General features: G+C 38.5%; 1 protein-coding gene across 4 annotated transcripts in view; it reads right to left on the reverse strand.

The window, feature by feature from the left end:
• LOC137994846 (protein Wnt-4-like) overlaps positions 1-5536 on the reverse strand; it is a 23218-nt gene extending 17682 nt beyond the window's left edge. For 3 of the 4 annotated variants that reach the window (XM_068840437.1, XM_068840436.1, XM_068840434.1), the window contains exon 1: positions 5366-5517. The gene's annotated coding sequence lies outside the window, so the exon portion shown is untranslated. Of the gene's footprint in view, positions 1-5365 lie in introns of all 4 variants that reach the window. The other variant, XM_068840433.1, reaches the window with a different exon arrangement.
• Between the last annotated feature and the right edge of the window lie 250 nt (positions 5537-5786).

Here is a 5786-nt window from a genome sequence, read left to right on the forward strand (position 1 = left end):
GCAAAGAAATTAGCGCTCGGGTACCGCAATGGACGCTCTGTCACGCCTAATCAGCATAATGTTCCTTTTTTAGCTTTGCGGAAATTGTTCACGGGTGACTGTCTTGGCGGGGTACTTCCTAATGTTTGATGCCATACTCACTCACCCGTATTCCACATATTTAACAGTTAGCATTTTCTTAAAAAACTAGACTTGCGGGTCTTAAAGCTTAAAACAAAAGGATCGTAATGTCTGTATATATACACGAGTATATATATAATTTGCTCGATAGAGGATAGTCTTTCAACAATGAAACACTATTTTAGATCCAACGCGTTTCGGCTTCTGCCTTCATCGGGGGTCTTTGCTCTGCTTTTAATTACAGACGATTAGAGTTATTTAATATATACTGGCTTAGATTTAAAGTAACCTAACATGTACCATTAACCTAACATGTACCATAGCTGTAACATGTACACAATACTTTTTAAAGGCTGCTTGTGTCTCTCCTTTCCAGTCCATTCTTTTATTCAATACATTCGGTTGCAAGGCATTATGTCTCTCAAAAGAATATTTCCCTTATGCGTTCGATGATCAAGTCGCTTTGTTTAATTTGCTCAATGAGTAGTGAGTTCTAGGAATGTGTAAAAAGTGTTCTGTGAGCTCGCAGCTACTAACCCTTCTCTTAATATGGTTTCTACGATTGTTGGGTCGTAGGTTAAAAGCTGTGTCGCTCTTTCCTACGTACTGCAATTTACAGATCTTGCATAATCTAAATCACCCAGTCCCATACCCCTGGTAACGACATACAACCCACATATTACATTCATTGCTGGAATAGCTAATAGAAACTGGCACTTTCTCCAATCTAAAGAAAGATTAGGCCGCATTTTTTTCGAGAACCACTATTGATTGCGTACAGGCGACTGAAAAGTCTCTACAAGAGGAAACAAAACTAACACAACTGGTGACTGCGGACCTTTCAACAAACCAAAATGCTGCTTGTGAATTCGTATAAATAAGACCTCTACCTTTACAGGGACCAAAATTCCAAGGTCTTGGACATATTCCACATAGTGGATTGTCAATCGACTTGGTGGTTCTCCTTTCTTTGGCTCGCAGACTCTTTTCCTGCGTTATCGAGATGACTTTCCGCATTTCGGTCAGTGCTTTCCCTCTCTTATAGCCACAAGCGACAAAAAAATGTAAACATTCCATTATTCTTTGATTGAGTGTTTCTGTGGATGAGCAAATTCTTACAAGCCTTGAGGCCTGAAAGTCACTGCTGCTGTGGCGAAGTTAGGGGAAGATGATTTTATTGACGACGAAGCAGTAGATTATCTTTCTCCTACTGGTGATGTGAAAGCTGGCAGATTTTACTTTCTTACAAAACTTCATAAAAAGGGTTGCCCAGGCCGACATGTCACTTTTCTGGTTGCTGCACGCCTTCTGAAAGGATCTCGCAATTTGTTGACTCGCATTTTAAACCGTTGGTCCCTAGTATTAAATCCTATTATCTGCTTCAAAAGTTAATGCAGATTGAAAGATCACCAAACGGAGCCATTCTCGTTACTATTGATGTTGTCGGGCAGTATCCCCACATACCCCGCGAAGAGGGGCTTCAGGCTATTAGCGAAGCCTTGAACAGAAGAATAATTCCAGACATTCCCACCGAAAGGTTAATGGAATTAGCACAGGTTGTGTTAGAGAACAATAACTTTGAATTCAACGGACATCATTTTCTTCAGAATTGGGTACCGCCACAGGAACAAGGATGGTGTCAACTTATACTAACTTATTTATGGACAGATTAGAGAACAGTCTTCTTGGTGGTTATCATAAGAAACCGCACACATGGCTTAGATTTATTGACGATATCTTTATGATTTGGACGGAAGGTGAGAAGGAGCTGAAGAATGTTTTTTTCATATCTTAATGGTGCTCATGACACTATCAAGTTTACTTGGGACTGGCCACACAAGAGCGTTAATTACTTGGATCTTACTATTATTAGTGATAATGGTAACTTTACCACGGATCTCTTCGTTAAGCCTACTGATAAGAATTGTTGACTCCAACTACAGAATCGACAAAGAGAAATAGTACTAGGATGCCATTTATCGTTACGTACCATCCGGGAGTCTGCCGAACATTGGCGGAATTCTCAGAGATCAACATCCTATACGCCAATTGTCTGAGAAATGTGGAAAGGTGATTAGGGAGATTCCGATGTTGGCTTTTAGGAAACCAAAGAGTCTGAAGGCCTACCTGGTCCGGCTTAAGTTTATAAAAAGATGATTAAAGCTGAAGGTAGCCGTAGTTGAGGGTCGTCGATATGCCAGATATGTAGAGACGAAAGTTTTATGAAATTTGGAAACAAATTTACAGGTAAGGTTACGAGAAAAACGTATGACATTCATTACAATTTGGATTTTAATAGCAATAATGTCGTTTATCTCGTTTCATGTAAAAGCTGCGGTAAACAATATGTAGGATCGACAACAACCACATTTATGCTTAGGTTTAATAACCACAAAAGTAGGATGAGAAGACACTCGCGTCTTGTATCGGAAGACAGAGGCCTACAGGCATTTCTGCTCGCAGGGACATTGCGAGCTGGATGATATGTGTATTTAGCCAATAGACAGAGTGAATAATGCTAACGATCTTTCGGGAAAGGAAGGCCAGTGGGCTTATAGACTCAGGAACCATCCGACCGCGGGGTCTCAATGAGAATGCATTTTTCTATAGCCAGAACAGTTGCAAGGGGCGAGTTCGGTAGCCATTTTTTTTTTTGTATGTTATTTTATGATTTTCTGACAGATGGTTTCGTTATTTCGCGCGCGCTTGATTTGTTACCTCACTTTTGTATTATTATCACGTAAGAACGCTGGAGATTGTAACGGTTATCTACCCTGATAAAGGTAGCTGTTTGCCACAGAAATAAAGGTGTTGTTGCTGTTCTTTTCTCTGGTGTTCAACACAAATTAGTGTTTCTTTACTGTATTGTTGTTACTCTCATCTCTCACCTTTTTGAAGAAAGGTTGTCCAACAAATATTGGCAAACAAACTACTTCAGCTATGGCAATCAATCTATGGCGACAGTTACCCCCACTTAGATACACATCTCACTAATTTAAATTTTCTTTTAAAAGTTTAGCAATATTTACCATGGAAACAAACGCAATACCTAGTATAATTTTCTATCTATACATAGTCATGAATATTTATTAAATCCTCAACCTCGGATAATGCAATTCTCGTGCTCTGATTGGTTCACTCAATCTCGGTTATCAGCTCATATACCTTAGTTTGACCTTATATGGTAAATGATTGATCTAAGTGTTGCCAAGCTAAAAGTTTTTTCGCCCGAAAGTGAAATTTCTCTCTGAAGAAAGCAAAAAAAAAAAAAGTTTTTCTGGACAGCTGGGTTAAATTCCGACGTTTAGAAGTACGCGAAAAGGTAAGAAATATTTTTGTGACAAGCCTGCGTCTGTCTGACCACAAGGTGTTACACGACATCGCATCAGTTCTCATCAAGTTTTTTTCGATTTCGCTCGGATTTGCTCGCTTTTTTCGCTCGCATTTCGTACTTTCTAAACTTTTGGAGTTTAAAGGAATTTAATAAAACAATTATTCCATTCGCGCTTGTTGGATATGAGACTGGTTATAGCCAACTCAGCACTACGCGCCTCGTTGGCTATTTACCATCTCATATCCAACGCGCGCTCATGGAATAATTGTTAATTACAATTATCCACTGTACTGAACTAAACACCAACTTAAAACATTATGCAAGAATCAAACAATACCCATTAGGGAAACAAATTCAAAGGTCTAAATGGCTAACTACACTTCAATTGGAGTCCTCTCTGTAATGCGTCCTCCACAAATTAGTGTTTCCTTATTGTAATGTTGTTACTCTCATCTCTTTATGTATTCTGTCTATTACTGATGTTTGCATAGTCAATTTAAACAAAACACTCCTAGTGTCCAACTAGAAAATCTAGCGGTATACTTAGATACTGGGCATTTCAATCATGTATGTACTTGGTATTTTTACTTTATTAATTTTAATTCTAACGTATTGAAAAATACAAGTATCTGTCATTTCCTAGATGTGAAACAAGATAGGTAACCCCAACGATATTCAAGGAGTAGTCCAGTGGCATACTCTGTCGATCCCGTGCCTTATTAAATTCTTGTTTTTGTTTTTGTTTTGTTTTGTTTTATTTTTGGCTTTTGCTGATTAAGCTAGAAGTCTTTATTATTTTAGGTCCTGATTTTGTTGAGATAACAAAAATAATCAATATAAATAGGGCGCTGCCATTGCTGCAATTTCTGGGTCGCTTGAAAATAGTCTTTGATTTTGATAACCGCAAATTTTATATCAAGTGTTACTTTGCTTTACACTTACCGTTGCTACTTTTCCAATCTTTTCCTTGCTTTTGTGAGCAAAGTTTTGCAACCAATTTCGCCTTTTTTGTTTAATAACACGCTAATGTATTTTCAGCTTTACCTCATTTTAACTATTGGGACCTACACTAACTAATGCAGCTGAGAGTTATAAATAAATGCCTGGATCATAGCACTTGAACGATAAAGGAGCTGAAAGCTGTGAGTCAGTTTTTCAGTTAGAACCCAGAGGAAGAATTGAAGTTCAAATTATGATCATTTCCAAGTTGGCACGCAGTTAATCTTTCTTGGCACCGCAAGGCGAGTGCAAATTTCAGAAACACTCTCCTTCGCAACATGTTGCCCGAGCCTTTGAACTACATTTACCAGTTTTAAGTGTAAAGCTATACCCCAGAATAATTAGCTCAGGAGTAAGTTACTTCCCTCTCTCTTTCTCCTTCGCAGACCAAAACCATGTATAAAAAGGCGGCGTCTCGTTTGGAATCATCCGTGGAATCATTAAAATTCAACAGTGGCATGACACTCGCTGCCACAAAACCTTTAAGTTAACTCCCGCACCTGATCCCTCCTCTTCTCCTTTCAGAAAATTAGTTTTTGCTCCGTTTAGTGTACGAGACTTAAGTGGACCCTTTAAACTAATGCTTAAACAAAAACCTAGCAAGCACTGAAATTCTCAGACACGGATGGTGTAGTTGAGTAGTTGATACCTACTAATATTGAAGGAGGATGACATTCCATTTTGAATTTTACAGAACACTACACTTTGTATTACATCTACCGTTTTATCCCTCGCAGGGGAACAACTTTGATGTTTAGGGCTGACTAAGCACCGCCAGGCTTAATATAAAATAAAAGGACCCTTTGATTTTTATCGCGATATCCAAAATATATCTAAAAATAAAAAGCGCCATCCCGATATTTCCTGTTCGTTAGTCCAACACAAACTGAAAAAGTAAACTCGTAAACTGACCTTAAGACTAGAATAACCCGGCTTCCGATGTCCTGATCTTGTGGTCCTATTCTATTTTCACTGTATAGTAAGCTAATGTTTCGTGGCATAAACATCGATTGCGTTTGAGAGTCAAATGAACTGTTCTGGTCAATTCTTCGTGGCTATTTATCCTATCAAGAGTCTCGTCCCACTTGTGCGAGACAGCATCTGTTTTTGTAGTTAATGCTAGGGTGTTTTCCAACCCAAGCCATTATAGTAACTCTGTACGTGTTAAAATTCTAGTTGGCCTCCATAATGAGATTAACAGTCACAGCCATTTACAGCCGATTTGAGAAATGTAATTCCCTTCTGTTCACCAATTTTGAACTTCCTTTTTTTTTTCCTTCTTTGATCAGATTTCAAATTTGTCTCTAGTAACAACATTACATTTGCCACCTAC

This window comes from Montipora foliosa, chromosome 3, assembly GCF_036669935.1.
Source record: "Montipora foliosa isolate CH-2021 chromosome 3, ASM3666993v2, whole genome shotgun sequence".
NCBI lineage: Eukaryota > Metazoa > Cnidaria > Anthozoa > Scleractinia > Acroporidae > Montipora > Montipora foliosa.